The 20,037-nt window shown below is 38.2% G+C and overlaps 1 protein-coding gene across 1 annotated transcript in view; it reads left to right on the top strand.

Annotated features, from left to right (window-relative positions):
• Positions 1–20,037, top strand: part of SENP6 (SUMO specific peptidase 6) — a 155,722-nt gene that overhangs the window by 37,849 nt on the left and 97,836 nt on the right. The window lies entirely within an intron of this gene.

Raw genomic sequence — 20,037 nt, forward strand, 5'->3', positions numbered from 1 at the left:
GCCACTCCTCGGAAGGAAGGTTGGGCAATCCTACTTCCGTAGTGATACTGCCTCGGAAACCCAAGGAGGGGTCGCAATGAGTCAGGGCTGACTCGATGGCACATAACAACAACAACAACAACAACAATTAAATTTTTTAAATTTCTATTTTATTTCTCATAATTGTCAGTTAATATTCTTTTGCCCATTTTGTGTTTGGTCTTTGGATTATTATCAGTTCATAGAAATATTTCATAGTGATTCTAAAATATGTTTTTAAAAAATACTTTGGCATCTCCAGAGTCTGGATGCATCATGATGTCATGAAATAATGTAATTGTCTTTTTGGGGAGGGTGCACAGAAATGCATCTAATGGTCCATCAAAAAATGGTTTTTTAGATTTGATAAAATACAGTATTTTGGAGAAACTAGCTACAAAACTTTGTACAAAAGAGGTTATGTTCATAGAAGTCTATTTCTACCCTCTTTTGCTCTATCCCTTTCTATCGCCCATAGGTAACCTGCTTTAAAAGGATAGGTTTAGCTTTCCATTATTTTTTTTTTTTTTCAAAGCATACACTGATACCACCCTTACACTATCCAAATTGTTTAGTACCTTGATTTTTGTAATTAACTGTATATTGTGAAGATCACTCTACAGCAATTTATTTAAAGATGTTTATCATCTCTTTGATTGTCACATTGAATGTACTGTAGATAGTCAATCCTCTGTTGATGAACAGGTATTTTTCCTAGTCTCTTGCTATTACAAATAGTGCTTTAATAAACTTGTGCATATAAATTTTTATCTTTGTAGGATATTTGCGGGATAGACTCCTAGAATTACAATTGCTACTTCAGAGAATAAATTTATGTAATTCTGCTAGATATTGTCCAATTCTCTACACATAGGAGTAGTACTTGACATTTCCACTAGCAGTATATGTGAATTCCTGTTTTGCTAAAACCTTGTAGGGTATGTAGTCTAACTTGAATTTTTGCCAATCTGATAACAGCACCTTCTTCAGCTTGTAGTTCCTGTACTTGAAGCTTAATAGTATTTTGTTGACCTAAATTTGCTTCCCCCCACCATTTTTCTAAGTAAGTTTTATTTTTCCCACAACCTGTCTATTTTGTCATAATTTAAAATATTTGTAGAATTTGAAGTTTTCTTTCAATGCTATAAAGTTTTTCATCATTGCTTATTTAACATCTCTATTCCTTAACAAGCTGCCTTTTTACATACCCTTTAGGTAAACTAAAAAAAGGTAAACTTTGTGAAAAGTATCTCAGTTACCTAATTTGCATATGTTCTTTGGAGAAGGGATGTAAAGATTGATATTTTAAAATAAAACATGATTTCTAAAATTAATTATGTCCAGTGATCTATAAAATTATTGATTGATATTCATAATAATTTATTTTAAGAATATATGAATCATCTCATCTTTAACAGAAATTTTACATCGTTCCTTGCCTCCAATTTATATTCCATTCAACTTTTCCATAGAATTTAAATCTTACATATTTTATGTGATTAAAAATCTTTTAATTACTGTAGTAAAAAGATGTACACTCATTAAAATGTAGCATTAAAAAGTTCTTGTCATTAAAAGAATCTATTTTTTAAAACTGTATTAAAAGTTTTTTACAATTATTGACCCTGTAATGTAAAATAGTATTGGAAATATAGCTGTTAAAATGATGTTTTCCTGTTTTATTCATGTATCTTGGAATGATTATTGTTTATTATTAGAATTAAATTTTCAGTGGTGATTTTTTTTTTTAATTGTAATTTGGGTGAAAGTTTACAGAGCAAATTCATTTTTCATACAGCAGTTCATACATATTTTGTTTCATGACACTGAATGCAATTCCCCACAGTGTAACAGCTCTCTTCCCACTTCCTCCCCATAGTTACCTCTTCCCTGTGTCCTTCCCTTCCATGCATTCCTGCCCCCCAGCTATCTCCCTGTGCAAACACTGCTCTTCTGTTCTCTCACAATTGATCTATAGCACCAAGGAGTATAACTACCTGATGTAAATGTTCATCCCATATGCCTGTCTATTGTTTGGCTGGAAGCCATAGGAGTGAATTCAGTTCCAGACCTGAAGGGTAATAAGGGGCCATAGTCTCAAAGGTCTCACCAGGCTCTATCAAACCAGTAAACCAGTTTGTTTATTTGTTTATGATTTTGGATTTTGTTCAGTATTATTCTCCCACTCCATTCAGGATCTCCTGCACTGATCCCCCTCCAAGTGGTTGATGGTGGTAGCTGGGCACCATCTAGTTCTTACGGTCTCATGGTCATATAGGCCGAGGATCACGTGGTCTGCTGGTCCCTTGGACTAATTGCTTCTGTGCATCTTGATTTTCTTCATTCTTCTTTGCTCTGGATAAGGAAAGACCTATCATTGCGTATAGATGGCTGCTTGCAAGCCTTTAAGATTCCAGTCACAACTCACCAAAGTAGGATATAGAACAATGTTTTTGTGTAGTATGAAACACATCCATTTTAGGTAAGTGTAACAATGGAGATTGTGGATTTAGGGATTGATTTCTTTAAAATGATCATTCTTGTTTATCCTTTGGAAAGTCTTCATGTATTCCTGGGGTTTATGCAGTGGAACTTGTGAGAGCCTGAACTTGACAGCATTGCCTTTTTTTTTTCTACTTAGGTCTTGCAAGTTTTCCCACCTTTGACAAGGTGCAGTGATACCACTTTTCTGTTGCTCGTTTTAGTGGAAAATATTTTAGTTTTTTTTTCTCTGGCATGTTTCCGCCTTACACAGGTTCTGGCTTTCTTATGTTGTGGTATATATGTCCTTGGATTTTAAATGACTTCTGGGTAATATATAGGTCTAGATGGATCCTTGGTTTAAATGGATTAGCCTCTTTTCTCTGTTTGAAAATGATCATGGAATGAAGAAATCCTTTATTTTAGTTCAAAATGTCTTAATATACCTCCACTTTTATATCATAGAATAATCTTTTGGCTTTTGGGCTCCTATAGTTTCTTTCATTTTGCCTCTTGAGGTGAAGGATTCATGTGTTTTATGAGTTCTGAAAAAATTTTAGTCACAATTTCTATGGCTATTACCTTTCCACATTATTCTTTCTGGAACCTCCTTTTAGACATAATGAAAAAACAAACTCACTGCCATTGAGTCAATTCAACTCACAGCGACCCCTCCTTGGGTTTCCAAGGCAGTATCTCTACGGAAGTAGATTGCCTAGGCTTCCTTCCAAAGAGTGGCTGGTGGGTTTGAACCGCCAGCCTACTGGTTAACAGTCAAATACCTTAGGCACTACGCAACTAGAGCTAATCTAGCCTTTTTTTTTTTTTTGCTTTGGTTTTGTTTAATTTCTGACATTTTTCATTTGTAGAAGCTCTATTGGTTCTCTTTCCAATTTGTGTGCTCTTTTCCATAGTGTGTAATTCTTTACTATTCAGATTCTGTTTTCCTTTTAAGAATTCAAATGCTTTTAATAACTCAATGCCATCGAATCGACTTGACTCATATAGACCCATTCTTGGGTTTCTGAGGCGTTATCTCTATGAAAGTACTTTGCCCAGCCTTCCTTGCGAGGAGTGGCTGGTGGGTTTGAACTACCAGCCTTCTGGTTAGCAGTCAGATGCCTTAGGCATTACACCACCAGGGCTCCTAGATGCTCTTAATACAAATTTTAAATGTCTTTAATCATCAGTAGATTATTTTAATATTTGGAATTTGTAGATGCTAAAATTCCTGATAATCTGTTCTTTAAATTATATCTGATAACTCTAGGTAGAAAATGCAACATATTGATAGTTTTTGAACATTTCACAGTCCCAGTGAAATACTCATTTATGTAGCATATACATTAAATATGGTGTTCTAGGAACTAGAAAAAAAATAGACAAATTTCTTCCTTTGGAGCTTAAATTGTAGTAGTTAATTCTATTCCGTAACGACTTAATGATTTATATCCTAATACAGGACCTAACAAACTAAGAGTAATGGACCATACTCTACCTATAACACGTTTTTGTATGGATAGTGAGATAGAACGGTTTTTACATTTTTTACACATTGGGGAAAAAAATCCAAAGAATACTATTTTGTGATGTATGAAAGTTACATGAACTTTAAACTTGTGTCTATAGAATTTCACTGGAAAATAGTCATGCTCATTTGGTTATATACTGTTTATGGCTGTTTTCACTGCTACAACAACAGATTTGAATAGTTGAACCAAGTTGCTGCAGCATCTGTGTGACCCCAAAATAAAATATTTATGTACTATGTAGCTCTTTAAGGAGCTCTGGTGGCACAGTGGTTAAGGTATTTGGCTGCTACTCAAAAAGTCAGTGATTCGAACACATCAGGCACTCCACAGGAGAAAGATTGAGGCGGTCTGCTGTGGTAAAGATTTACCACCTGGGAAAACCCATAGGGCAGTTCTGTTCTGTCCTATTCGGTTACTGTGAGTTGGAATAGACACAGTGGCAGTGGATTTGGTTTTTGGTTTATGTAGCCCTTTACCAAAAAACCTTTTAGATCTCTGTTACTGTATATTAACATTGTTTATACTGTGCAAATATCTTCTTAGACTGATAACCAGTTGAGAGAAGCATATACTTTTTGTTGGGTAGGTAGCACTTTCTCAGGAAAAAAAAAATGTCAGTTCTTGACTTGCTAATAACTATCTGCCCTATAGGGTTGTTTTGAGAATTATATGAGTCTGTGTACATTACATGAAGAAGACCTGGTTGCACAATTGTTAAAGCACTCGGCTACTAATCAAAAGATTGGCAGTTCAGAAACTCAGAAATCATAAAGAACAGACTTACTGGTCTGATAGAACCTGATGAAACCCTGAGACTATGATCCTGCTTGAATAATTTCTTTTAGAAAGACCAGCACAAGGCCAGTCCCTGTTAAGTGGAAGTTAAAGATGCCCCAAATGTCCAACATTTCCCAAACTGCCATGCCCCTCCATTGTCTCTGACGTCAACTCCTCCTCCTTCCCTTAATAATCTCCCTCTGTCTTAGAGTTCCATAGTTAGCTGAAACATCTTACAGAACTCACAGGTTCCCAAGGACATGGCTTACATGGTGGTGGTGGTGGAGGTTGGAAAGTTGGCAGGCTGGTGAGTCCCAGGTTTTTGGTTAGGTTTGGAGGATTGTCCCAGCTCATGTGGTTGCAAGGGTTGGAAAACCCAAGTCAGCAGGTTAGGTGACAGCTGCTGTCTTGAGTCCAGGGTTGAGATGATGATGAACCAAACACAGAACTAGAGCAAGAGTTTGAACATTCCCAGAATATTCCTGTATGTACCCTCAAGGAAGCTAAGGGTGGTGACTTGAGTCACACCCTCCAGCAAGGCGAGACTCGAGATACATCCTACCCTAAACAGGCATGTTGTTGTTGTCATGTGTTGTTATGTGCCGTCGAGTCAGACCTGACTCATAGTGACCCCTCCTTGGGTTTCCGAGGCAGTATCACTGCGGAAGTAGATTGCCCCATCTTCCTTCCGAGGAGTGGCTGGTGGGTTTGAACCCTCAGCCTTCTGGTTAGCAGTCAAGTGCCTTAGGCACTATGCTACCAGAGCTAGAGAACAGGATTTACAAGACATCACAAAATGGTGGTGACCTGAGTCACACCTTCCAGCAAGGCAGGATTCAAGATGCATCCCACTCTAAACAGGCATAGAGAGTTGGGTTTACAATACATCACAAAATGGAGGATGATGGCTGAAGAGCCATATTAAGCAAATCACTGCACTGGAGGCCACCCCCTGGCTCTTGTAGCCATTAGCTCTTTCAAACTTGAAGGATTAATTTTCCCCTCCTTACTATTTTACCAGTCCCAAAGTCACTAACAGTGCTTCAGTAGGGCAGAGAGTCCTAAGGGTTAGGATACTCAGGTACCAGCCATTCAGGTCTGTTGCAGGTGTCCATCTGATGTGATCAGGTACTCTTAACAGTTTGTCTCAACATCACCCTTTCTGACTTTTGATAAAATTTAACTGAGAAAATATTATTCTCTTGCTCTAAGTCTCTCTTTAGGTATCAGCATAATGTTAGATTTTCCCTGCTGTGTAACCCATTTATTCATTCTTTTACCTTCAGCTGTTATTTCTTCTTTGTTCCATTTGTCATTTATTTTTACCCAAACATTCCCACCTTGGGAAAGGACATCAGATTCAGCTGCTGTGCCAGTCCAGATTGCTGGTAGCAAGACCAGTCTAGCAGTGCTTCCTCCTCAGTCCACTCCCGTTCATGTTGTGTATGGTTACATAGGTACAAAACTTGGTGGGCTCTCTTGACCACTGGGCAAGACAGTATTTACTCTTGACTCAATTTTGCCAGATGGGGGAAAGGTACATTCCATCACATAAGGCCCATAGGAATTCTGGCGTACATGTTCTGGGTATAGTTATAGTCTCTTACTTAGGGATTACCCCTGCCTCTGGCACCCTCAGCTGCATCCCAGGTTCTGGGACCACAGCTTCTGTCAGGGAGAAATGTCAGGGATGTGGGGAAGAATTGTACAGTGGTATCGGCATCCTCCCCCCAATCCCCCTTTCCCAGATTTCCCAAAAAAACATAGGAATCTGTCCAGTGGTGATCCTCCCTTTGCCCCCCACTCATGTTGAGTGTGAGCACACACTCCTGAAGGCTTATGCTTCAGGCCTCTCTCTCTCCCCATATTAGATAACACATGTTTCAGTTGTCCATTGAAATTCTCTATCAAATCATTACTTTAATTATGTTGCATACCATCCTCAAAGCTATAAATGGGTCCTCACAGGAATAGATACTTACTCTGGACTGGGCTTTGCCTATCCTGTGACAGATGCCAATGCCAAAAACCCCATTAAAAGATTGGAACAAAAGGTACTGTACCAATTTTGGCCACGAAGTTATATTCCCTCAGACCAAGTAACACACTTTACAGCCCACAGGGTGGAGTAATGGGCCAAGAAACATCATATTATCCATAAATGGCTCAATTTTTGCTTTTTATACCTTATTTCACCCAGATAATTTGATATAGACTACCAATTAACACAAATAAAATTATAGAAAATAAAAATAGAGAAGTAAAGTACCAGTAAAATAATTTACATGTTTGTTTGAAATGAACATTTATTTCTAAATTTTCTGACAGTGGAATTGTGTCCTATGTGTTTATAATTGTGTGATTAAAAAAAAAACCTTTACAAATTTACATCTTACGATTTTCCTGTGGAACAATTTTTTTCTGGAGCTATATTCTAAAGGTGTAACAGATTTTAGGGAACCTTTCCTAAGGGAATTGACAATATAATAAATGTTGTTTTTCACGTGATGCATAATTACCTGACAGCCAGAAGTACTAGTTTGTCTTGTTGCTGACTGAAATGTGTATGGGGTGTAGTTTTTGATATCAACCAATGGGCAACGGAATTTGATAAATTCAAGATTTACTTACATAGATCCCTCTCACTTTGATAATGGGCTTTGAGTTTTTTTATAGCCATGTCCAAATACTTCTTCTCAAAAAGAAGTTTTGAATATGTATAAGCACTTACTGAGAAACATGGTTGAATTAGCTGAGTTACATATCTACTAACTGGGAGAGAGAATTTTGTCAAAAACAATTTTTAAGATGAAGTATTAATTTTCCATATCAACATATAGGAATGTTCAGTGCCTTTGATTTTGAGATGTTCTGTATCTTAATGAGTTTGACTCTTTGCTAGAATAATATCGTTTGGTTGTTTTGTTTTGATTTTGCCTCCTCTTGTCAAGAATCAACATTGATGTTTGAAAACACTCACACTCACTTATTGCCGTCGAGTTGGATCCAACTCATAGCGACCCCTTCTTGGCTTTCTGAAGCAGTATCACTGTGGAAGTAGATTATCCAACCTTCCTTCTGAGGAGTGGCTAGTGGGTTTGAACCGCCAGCCTTCTGGTTAGCAGTCAGATGCCTTAGGCACTATGCTACCAGAGCTCCCTATGTTTGAATAAGCAGTACTATAAAAATTCCTCATGCAGTGTGGTATGGGAAAGCATAGCCTTTGGAGTCAGACTAATCTTTGTTCCAGTTCTCTTTACTAATTTGGACAGATTACTTTGCTTTTTAAGTCTAGTGGTCTTTAAAATATAGGGATAGAGTTTTTATAAAGTTTAATGATGTATGGTGGAGACGTTTTGTTGAGGAAACAACTTAACTGGGAAATTTGAGTGTGTTAATCTTGGTATTCAGTAGCTTCAGGTAATTGATCTGATGTTTTATGTGCAGTTGCTGGATTCCAACCCAAAGAACTACTGAAATATATAAAATGTGGAGGTTAAACTAGATATTACTTATAAAGGAATTAGTATAATGCCTATTTATAATACCCACTGTTGTCAAGTCGATTCCAACTCAGTAGCGACTCCAGTGGTTTTCCAAGGCAGTAAATCTTTATGGAAGTAGATTGCCCCGTCTTCCTTCCATGGAGTGGCTGGTGTGTTTGAACCGCCAACCTTCTGGTTAGCAGTCAGATGCGTTAGGCACTGTGCCACTAGAGCTCCTATTTATAATAAGCACTCAAGTATTAGTTATTATGGTTATCCATATGTAGTGGAATGAAATAGTATAATCAGTCTTTAAGACTGGAAACTTTGCTTTCAAGATGGTTACTTGAGTATGTATCAAAATCACCTGGGGCAGTGGTTCTCAAACAGTAGTGTACATCAGAATCACCTAGAGGATTAGATAAAAAAGATTTCTTGGGGCTCATTTCCAGAGTTTCTGGTTTAAGGCGATCTGGAGTGACACTAAGGAGCCTTGGAGAGATGCAAGTAGTTAAACATTCTGCTACTAATTGAGAGAGTGGCAATGTGAACCCACCAAGCTGCTCTTAGGGAGAGAGATGTAGTAGTCCGCTTCTGTAAAGATTACAGCCTTGGAAACCTACGGGGCAGTTCTACTCTGTCCTATAGGGTCACTATGAGTGGGAATCTACTTGATGGCAGTGGGTTTTGTTGTTGTTGTTTGTTTACTAAGGAAAGTGGAAGTGTGATAACTCCATTATCCTGATTTCCTGCAGTTTTGTTCTGTTTTCAGTTGTTTCCTTTGGAATTTGATCACAGTCTTACCTCTTTATGGGCCTGGCTATTTTTTATTTAATGGTAGATAGTCATATGAAAAATACTAGAGATAATCTAAAGTCTATGATAGTAGTATTTTCCTTTAGGAGAGAGAAAAGTTTACTTCTGGTTTAGGATCACTTCTAAACTTTTCTCCAATGGTTCAAAAATGTGGTCCTTGATCAGCATCACCTGGGGACTTGTTAGACCTATACATTCTCAGGCCTGCACCAGACTTACAAAATCAGAAACTTTAAAAAAAAAAAAAAAAAAGCTTTTATTTTTTTATTTTAAGAGCTTGTTTTACATTCAGCTCACGCATACATTTAGTTTCATTCCCCATTCTCCATATCCAACCCTAACCCAGTCCCCTACTCTGTAACCCTCCCCCTTTGCCCATCATAATTATGCATTCCTGTTTGTCCTGCATTTCCTCAGTTTGAATGTTGGTCCTTTGGTGTCTCATGGTCTATTGCTGTAAGGGATGTATTACCATTGAGTGTGTGGGTGCGGCATCCTGGGTTGAGTTGTCTGCGTGTACATTTTGTTAACTATTGGGCTGAGAGGCCCCCCCAAGGGTGAGTTTTATTACAAATGTGTTTCAGGGCCATAGAAAAAGCTTTTTCTAGAACAAAATTTTTTTTTTTTTTTTTTTTTTTTTTTTTGTTACTGTGATTCAGATGAAGATTTACAGAGCAAAACAGAGCAAATTCACTTTCCATACAGCAGTTCACATATACTTTGTCTCATGTCATTGACCATAGTTTACCACAATGCAACAGCTCCCCTCCCACTTCCTCCCCATAGCTTCCCAGTGTGCGTCCCTCCATACACTCCTGCCCCCTGAACTGTCTTCCTGTGCATAAACAGCCCTTCTTTCTCTCATGATTGTTCTCTTCAAAGAATGTATCTACTTGAGGTAAATGTTCAACTCATATGCCTGTATTTTGTTTGGCTGGAAACCACAGGTGTGGGTTCAATTCCAGACCTAAAGGGCAGCTAGGGGCCATAGTCTCAGTGGTTCCACCAGGCTCTATCGGACCAGCAAACCTGGTCCCCAACATTTTTTTTTTTTTCCTCCAAATGATTTTGAGTTTTGTTCCACATTGTTCTCCCTCTCTATCCAGGATCTCCTACATAGATCCCCTTCCAAGTGGATGACAGTGGTAGCCGGGCACCATCTAGTTCTTCTGGTCTCATAGTTGTATAGGCTGCAGATCGGATGGTGTACCAATCGCTAGTACTAATTGTTTCCATGAATTTTGGTTTTCTTCATTCTTCTTTGCTCTGGATGAGGAGAGACCCATCGTTGCATCTAGATGGCAGCTTGCTAGCTTTTAAGATCCCAGTCGCTACTCACCAAAGTAGGAGGTGGAACAATGTTTTGTATAGTATGTTATGCCAATTGGGCTTGATGTCCCCCTTGACTATGGTACCAAGCCTGCAGGTTCAACTACTCGGTCCCTCTGGGTAGCTGGCTGTGACCAAGCAGTGACTACAACCTTGCCCCTTGTCAGTAGAGCAAATTGCTTTTCCATTCAAATTTCATACATACTTGGTTTGGGACATTGATTACAGTCCCCACAATGTAGCACCACTTTTAAATCAGAAGAAACTTTTATTTTTTTTAAATTTTTATTGTGATTTGGGTGAAAGTTTACAAAGCATATTCACTCTCCATTCAGCAGCTCACATACACTTTGTCTCATGACATTGACTACCATTGTCCACAATGCCACAACTCCCTTCCCACTTCTTCTCCATAGTTATCTCTTCCCTATGTCCTTCCCTCCCATGCACTCCTGCCCCCGTGAGCTGTCTCCTTGTGCATACACAGCTTTTCTACTCTCCCATGATCAGTCTCTCCAAGGAGTGTATCTACCTAATGTAAATGTTCAGATCATATGCCTCATAAGTCTTTTGCTTGTCTGGAAGCCACAGGAGTGGGTTCAATTCCAGACCTGAAGGGCAGCTAGGGGGCCATAGTCTTAGTTGTTCCATCAGGCTTTATCAGACCAGCAAACGTGGTCCTTTTTTTTTTTGAAATGATTTTGAGTTATCTTCCACATTGTTCTCCCACTCTGTCTAGGATCCCCTACAGAGATCCCCCTAAATCAGAAGAAACTTTTAAGGGTTGGGCACACAGCAGTTTAATCCAGGTAATTCTGATATATTCTAAAATTTGAGAACTACTGCCTTTAATCTGGGAGCTCTGGTGGCATAGTCCCTAAGACATTTGACTGCTAACCAGAAGGCTGGTGGTTCAAACCCAACCAGCCACTCCTCAGAAGGAAGGTTGGGCAATCTACTTCCATAGTGATAATCGCCTCAGAAAACCAAGGAAAAGTCGCTATGAGTTGAGTCCGACTCCACTGCAGTGTGTACTGCCTTTAATCTAATTGAGGATTAGGATGATTAACTGATTTCACTTAGTGAGAGAGCTCACCTTTGTTCACAGGTTATAATCCTAACCCAAATTTTGGTGTATTTCTGTTAGGACTCCCTTACTTGGTGCATCTTAAATCTGCTTTTTATCTCCCAAGCTCTATGAGTCTGTTGGAAGTTCAGCTCATCTCAGCTTCTTAGCTGCATCTTCTGGGATTAACAGCCCCTCTGGGAAAAAGCATCCTCAAATCTGGGTTAGCTCTCTTGGTTTCTTGTCCCTGTTCTTTTTAGTCCCATAATTCTTTACTGTCTTTCTAGTTTTCAGATACCTTAGATTTTAAAAATATTTATTGGTATTTTGTCTGGCTTTTCTAGTTTTCCCAGGATAGAGGGAAATTTGGTCTGTACTACTATTTCCAGAAATGGAAAGCTCTTAAATCCGTCAGAAAAGAATGGGAATTAAATAAGTGTTGTAAGGAGGAAGAAATGATGAGTTTCTATAGTGATAATTGGGGGAAAAGTTAAGTTACTATCTTGTACTTTTTTTTTTTTTTTTTTAATTGTGGTTAAAAACGTATACAAGACATTTGCCAACACAACATCTTCCATATTTACAGCTCAGGTACATTGTTGACATTTTTTCATGTTGTGCCACCATTATTGCTATCTTCCAAAATATTCCACCACTATTAGCATAAACTTAGTGCCCTGCAAACAAAACCTTCCCCTTTCCCCCCTCCTACCCCTGATAAACAATGATAAACAACTAATAATCATTGGTGTGTGTGTGTGTGTGTGTGTATTTCCCCCCCACACACAACCTATCTAGGAATTTTCCCTTCCCTCTCCTCCCTGGTAACCAAAGAAAGAATGTTTCCTTCCATGTATAAACCTTTCCTCGACTTATTACAACAGCAGAGTAATACAGTACTTGTCTTCCTGTGATTGATTTATTTTACTCAGTATAATGTCCTCCAGGTTCATCCACATTATGCCGTGTTTTACACATTCTATATTATTCTTTACGGTTGCTTAGTATTCCATTGTGTATATGTACCACAGTTCTGATTATCCATTCCTCAGTTGATGAACACATAGGTTGTTTCCATCTCTTTGCTAGTGTGAATAGTGGGGCGATGAACATTGCTTGGCGTATATCTATTCATGTCCTGACTCTCGCTTCTTTAGGATATATACCTACTTAAAAGATTGCTGGGTCAAATGGTTTTTCTAATTCCACCTTTTTAAGGAATTGCCATACTGATTTCCACAGTGATTTTATCATTTTACAGTCCCACCAGCAGTGTATGAGAGTCCCAGTCTCTACATCCTTGCCAGCCATTTTGTTATTTTCTGTCTTGTTGAACTTTGCCATTAGTGCTGGGATGAGTTAGTATCTCATGGTTGTTTTGATTTGCATATCTTTAATGGCTAATGAGGAGCTCTGGTTGCATAGTGCCTAAGGCATTTGACTGCTAATCAGAAGGCTGGCTGTTTAAACCCACCAGCCACTCCTCAGAAGGAAGGTTAGGCAATCTACTTCTGTAGTGATACCGCCTTGGAAATCCAAGGGAAGGGTCGATATGAGTTGGGTGCCACTCAATGAGACATAACAACAACAACAACAACAACAACAATGGCTGATATACGTGAACATTTTTTCATGTGTTTGTTGGCTGCCTGAATTTCTTCTTCGGTGAAATGTCTGTTCATATCTTCTGCCCATTTTTCAATTGGATTGTCTGTCTTTTTGATGTTGAGTTGTTGGAGTTTTCTATAAATTTTAGAGAGAAGTCCTTTGTCTGATATGTCATTGCCAAATATTTTTTCCCATTCTTTAGGTTCTCTTTTTACTCTTTTGGAGAAGTCTTCATCTAGTTTATCTTCTGCTGTTTGTGCATCTTGGGTTTTGTTTGATAGTCTATTTGCACCATAAATTAAAAAAAAAAAAAAACGCACTGCTGTCGATTCAGATCTGACTCATAGTGACCCCTCCTTGGGTTTCCGAGGTGGTATCACTATGGAAGTAGATTGCTCAACCTTCCTTCTGAGGAGTAGCTATTGGGTTTGAACTACCAGTCTTCTGGTTAGCAGTCAATTAATTAAGGCCCCTAAATTGTCCCCTATTTTTTCCTTGAGGAACTTTATAGTTTTAGGTTTCACATTTAAGTCTTCTACCCATCTGGAGTTATAGGTATGGTGTATGGTATGAATCTTGTTTCATTTTTCTGCAAGTGGATAACCAATTTTGCCAGCACCATTTGTGAAAGAGACTGTCTCTTCCCTATGTAACGGATTTCAGTCGTTTGTCAAAGATATGCTGACCATAGGTGGATGGATCTATTTCTGGGATCTCAATTCTGCTTCACTGACCTGAGTGTCTGTTGTTGTACCAATACCAGGCTGTTTTGACACCTGTGGCTGTGTAGTAGGTTTTGAGATCTGGGAGTCTGAGATCTCTGACTTTGTTGTTATTCTTCAGTAGTGTTTTGCTTATCCAAGGTCTCTCCCCTTTCCACATAAAACTGGTGATTGATTTTTCCATGTCTTTGAAGAATGTTGATGGAGTCTGGTATTGGATTTCATTGAGTGTATAGATTGCTTTGGATAGTGTTCTAGTTACCTAGTGCCACTCTGACAGAAATATAGCCAAATGGGATGGCCTTATCAAACAGGAGTTTATTCTCTTACAGTTTGGAGGCTTTAAGTCCAAGTTCAAAGTGCCAGGGTCTAGGGGCTGTGTGAAAGCCACTCGACCTTGGGCTTCAGCTCTGCCTGTTGCTCCCAGCTCACTGAAGACATCTCTTCTCTCAGGCAGGTACAGGCTGCTGAGGCTAACAAGCCCAAGGTCAACAAGTAAAATGGCTCAGTCCCAAGTTACCAAACCACATGGCAGGCCGTTGATTCTAGTCCATTGAAAGTCCCAAGGTCTGCAGAGCATGGCAGGCTGCTGAACAATGACACAACTACATGCACGGTTCAAGTGTGCCATAAGCTAGAGACCTTCCCAAAGCTGTTTCTTATATATGGGAAGTAGACCACATACCCAAAGCAGGTACTCAGCTGTTCCCTCCAGTAGATTTCCACTGTGGAGTTAATTACCAGTCTCACCATGGGGAATAACTGCATTCAGCTGCCCAGCCACTCAACCAGGCCCAGCCAAGTTGACACACAAATGTAACCATCACAGATAGTATTGACATTTTCACAGTATTCAATTTTCCTATCCATAGGCATAGTATATTTTTCAATTTATGTAGATCTCTTACAGTTTCTTGCATTAGTGATTTGTAGTTTTCTTTCTACAGGTCTTTTGTGTTCCTAGTAAGATTTATTCTCAACTGTTTTATCTTTTGGGACCTCTAGTGACATAGCACCTTAGGGATCTGACAGCTAACCAGAATGCTGGTGGTTCAAACCCACCAGCCACTCCTCGGAAGGAAAGTTGGGCAGTCTACATCCGTAGTGATATCGCATTGGAAACCCAAGGAGGGGTAGCTATGAGTTGGATCTACTGGATGGCAGTGCTTTGCGTTATCTTTTTGGTACCTATTGTAAATACTGTTAATTTCCTCATTTCCTTACCAGCAATCTGTTTGCTGGTGTGGAGAAATCCAGCTGATTTTTGTATGTTGATCTTGTATCCTGCCATTATGCTAGATCTTTCAGTAAGTTCAGTAGCTTTTGCTGAGTCTCTTGAGTTTTCTATGCATAGGATCATATCTTCAGCAAACAGGGATATTTTGACTTCTTCCTTACCAATTTGGATGCCTTTAATTTCCCTTTCTTGCCTTATTTCCCTGGCTGTGACTTCAATGCAGTGTTCAATAGAAGTGGTAATAGAGGGCATCCTTGTCTGATTCCTATTCTCAAGGAAAATGGTTTTAGTCTCTCTCCATTGAGAATAACATTGGCTGTTGGTTTTGCATATATACCCTTTTTGTGTTGAAAAATTTCCATTCTGTTCTTATTTTGCTGAGCGTTTTGATGAGGAATGGGTGTTGGATTTTCTCAAATGCCTTTTCTGCATTTATTGATATGATCATGTGATTCTTTTCCTTTATTTTACTTATGTGATAGATTACATTGATTGTTTTTCTAATGTTGAAACATCCTTGTATACCTTGTATGAATCTCACTTGCTCATAATACATTACTTTTTTGATATATTTTACTAGTCAGTTGGCTAGGATTTTGTTGAAGATTTTTGCTTCTATATTCACGAGGGATATTGGTCTTTAGTTTTCCCTTCTAGTGGTGTCTTTGCTTGGTTTTGGTATTAGGGTTATGCTTCATAAATGAATTTGGGAGGATTCCATCCTTTCCTGTTTTCTGAAATACTTTGAGTAGGATTGGTGTCAGCTCTTCTCTGAATGATTGGTAGAATTCTCCAGTGAAACCATCTGGGCCAGGACTTTTTTTGTTGTTGGTAATTTTTTTATGACCTGTTCAATTTCTTCTTTTGGTATGGGTCTATTCAAATTTTCTACCTTAGTTTGTGTCAGTTTATGTAAGTAGTGTATTTCTAGAAATCTGCCCATTTCTTGTAGGTTTTCAAATTTGTTAGAGTGTTGTTCTTCATAGTATCCTGATGTTATTCTTTTTATTTCTGTTGGTTCTGTTGTGACATCACCCCTTTCATTTCTTATTGATTTTATTTGCATCTTCTTGTTCTTTTCCTTTGTTAATTGTGGTAGTAGTTTGTTGATTTTATTAATCTTTTCAAAGAACCAACTTCAAATCCTGTTTTTTTTTCTGTTTCTTTTATGTCTGATCAAATCACTGTTATTTCTTTTCTTCTGGTGACTGTAGGGTTTTTTTTGCTGCTCTTTCTCTAATTGTTGGAGATGTTGGGTTAAGATGTTGGTCTTGGCTCTTCTCTTTTTGATGTGTGCATTGATTGCTATAAATTACTCTCTGATCACTGCTTTTGTTGTGTTCCAATGATTTTGGTATGTTGCATTTTCATATTAATTTGATTCAAGGAATTTTTTAGTTTCCTTTTTTATTTCTTCTATTACCCAGTCGTTTTTGAGGAGGATGTTACTCAGTTTTCATGTATTTGCTCTATTTCCGTTGGTCTTCCTAATGTTGATTTCTAATTTTATAGCATTGTGATCTGAGAAGATACTTTGCAGTATGTGAGTGTTTTTAAATTTATTGAGTCTTACTTTGTAGCCTAACATATAGTCGAACCTGGAGAATGTTTCATGTGTGCTGGAAAAGAAGGCATATTTTGGTATTGTTGAGTGACGTGCTCTGTAGATGTCTATGAGGTCAAGTTGGTTTATGGTACTGTTTAGTTTTTCTGCATCTTTGTTGAGTTTCTTTCCAGTTATTCTTTTATTGAAAGTGGTATTTCAAAGTCTCCTACTATTACTGCAGAGTCACCTATTTGTCTTTTTAGTTCTATTCAAGTCTGCTTTATGTGTTTTGGGGCTTTTTCATTGGGTGCTTAGATACTTACTATGGTTATTTCCTCAAGTTCAACTGATATTTTAATCATTATATAGTATTATTCCTTGTCTCCTATAGTTGTTTTTGTCTTAAAGTCTATTTTATCAGAAATTAACATTCCCACTTCTGGTGTCTTTTAGTTGCCATTTGCTTTGTATATCTTTTTCCAAACGTTGATTTTTAGTCTGTTTTTATCTTTGTCTCTAAGGTATCTCTTGTAGATAGCATATTGATGGGTCGTGTTTTTTAATACAGTCTGCAACTCTCCGTTTCTTGAGTGGTACATTCACTCCGTTTACATATAGTGTAATTATTGACAAGCATGAATTTATTGATGTCATTTTGTTACATGATTTTTTGTGGTGTTGCTGATTTCTATCTTCCATATAATTTTCTGTGCTGATCTCATTTTGTTTATGAGTCATTTGATCACCTCCTTCATTGCTATTTTTTTTATTATTTGCTAAGTATTTGTGCTTATCCTCTTTTTCATTTTAGTGTGAAGGTTTATTATATTTCTTTGAGGTTACCCTGTGTGGTAGTTAAGTTTGTGTGTCAACCTGGCTGGGCCTGGTTGAGTGACTGGGCAGCTGAATGTAGTTATTCCCCATGGTGAGACTGGTAATTAACTCCATGGTGGAATCTATTGGAGCAACTGAGTAGCTACTTTGGGTATGTGGTCTGCTTCCCATATACAAGAAACAGCTTTAGGAATGGTCTCTAGCTTATGGCACACTTGAACCCTGCATGTAGCGTGTCATTGTTCAGCAGCCTGCCATGCTCTGCCGACCTTGGAACCTTTAATGGACTTGAATTAAAGGCCTGCCATGTGGTTTGGTAACATCAGGACTGTGCCTTACTTGTCAACCTTGGGCTTCCCAGCCTCAGCAGCCAGCAACTGAGTGAAGAAAAGCCTCCAGCTTCAGTGAGCCAAGAGCAAGAGGCAGAGCTGAACCCTAAGGTTGAAGGGCTTTCAGCCAGCCTCTAGAGCCCAGCACTTTGAACTCGGACTTAAAGCCTCCAAACTGTGAGAAAATAAACTTCTGTTTGTTCAAGCCATCCCATTTGTGGTATATTCCTGTCAGAGTGGCAGCAGGTAACCAGAACACCCTCTAATTTATAATTTTCTTCCCAAGTTTAAAGCAGTCATCTGTTCTGTTTCACTATTGTCTTCCTCACCATTTAGAAGTTCTGTAACTACAGTATTTATTCTATTCTCTCTTTTTGGTTTGTAGTTGTTCTCATTTGCCAACTGATGTCTCTGATTCCCTGTTTACAGTGTTGTAAGCTTATTTTACTTTGGATACTTCTGTATCCATCCATACTGGTTTCTGGCTTATGTTGTCATGTGTGTTAATGGTTGGTTGTTGTTTACTGTTGTTGGTTCTCTGTGTGAAGGACTCCCTTTAGCATCTTTTGTAAAGTTGTTCTGCTTTTAACAAATTCCCTTAATTTCTGCTTATCTAGAAATCTCTTAATTTTACTCTCGTATTTGAGTGACAGTTGTGCTAGTTATATAATTCTTGGTTGGAAATTTTTTTCTTTAGGATTTTATATATATTATCCCATTATTGTTTTTCCTGCCTGGTTTCTGCTGAGAAATCAGAGCTCAGTCTTACTGGTTGCTCTTTGTAGATAGCTTTTCATTTTTCCCATGCTGCTTTCAGGATTCTTTTTTTGTCCTTGGTTTTGGTGTTTAATGATGATATGTCTTGGTGTTTTTCTTTTTGGGTCTATCCTGTTTGGGGTTCATTGAACTTCTTGAATAGATATAGTCTTATTTTCCATCATATTAGGAAAATTCTCTTCCAACAGATCTTCGACGATTTTCTCTGTGGTTTTATCCGTCTCTTCTTGCTTTGGAATTCCGATTACACGTAGGTTATTCCTCTCAATGGTATACCACATGACTCTTAAGGTTTCTTCATTATGTTTTGATCTTTTGTATGATTGATCCCTTAACAAAATAGTGTTGAGGTTTTTGTCTTCTAGCTCATTAATTCTGTATTCCATTGATTTGATTCTACTCTTTGGCCCATTCAGTGTGTTACCTAGTTCTGAAATCTTGGTATTAATCTTCTGCATTTCTTTTGTTTTTGTTTCATTTCTCATTTTTTTTTTCTTGTATTGTTTTCCTAAATTTTTCTAGAGTTTTAGTCTGTTTTCCTTAATTTTTTCTGTGTTTCACGATCTCATCATTGTTTTCCTTGATCTGTCTCTCAATTCATTGAAGGTAGCCAAATATAATTCTTTTGAATTCTTTGTTAGGGAGTTCCAATACTGCTTCTTCCTCGTGGATATTTTCTGGGTTTGTATCCTGGTCTCTTGTTTCTAATACTTTATTTTGCTTTTTTGTGTGGACTGTGATGGTCTTTTGTCTCCAAGACAGTGTGGTTGTGGTGTATTTATGTTTAATTTGTGGTTATATTGTTGTGTGATTTGCCCAGGAAGTTTTTTTTTTCTCCTTTATTTTGGTTTCCTATATCTGTATGAGGGAGCTCTGGTGGCATAGTGCCTAAGGCATTTATTTGACTGCTAACCAGAAGGCTGGAAGTTCAAACTCACCAGCCACTCCTCAGAAGGAAGGTTAGGCAATCTCCTTCCTTAGTAATACTGTTTCGGATACCCGAGGAGGGTTTGACTAGATGACAGTGTGTTTTTGGTCTTATATCTGTGTGAGCAGGGTACTGTGCTCCTCTCTTCACTAGTTGCTAGTGCTTAAACATTCACTACCTGTCTCATGGTGCATGTGATAGAGATGAGAGTGTGTGCACTGATCTGTTAGCTGTTCATAAAGAGCAGTTGAGGGTGAGTTGAGCTGGTATTGGCCACTGTCTGTTGTGTGTCAGTTGATGCAAAAGCAAATGGTGGCCCTCACTCTGTGGGTAGGGCTGTAGAAGGCACAGGTATGATTGGGTTGTGTGGGAACTGTTGCTGTCTCCCACTCAGTTAGACAAAAAAAAAAAAAAAAAAAAAGATCAAAAAAATATAAAAAGAACAAGAAACACAAAGCACATAAACAAAGAGGAACAATTGTCCCCCAAAAAATAAAAATGCAATTAAAAAGAAAAAATTTCAGAGTATATTCAAAAAGGATAAAAGATAAT

The sequence above is a fragment of the Orycteropus afer genome, unplaced genomic scaffold, assembly GCF_000298275.1.
Source record: "Orycteropus afer afer isolate SDZICR_OR568_19922 unplaced genomic scaffold, OryAfe1.0 scaffold00380, whole genome shotgun sequence".
NCBI lineage: Eukaryota > Metazoa > Chordata > Mammalia > Tubulidentata > Orycteropodidae > Orycteropus > Orycteropus afer.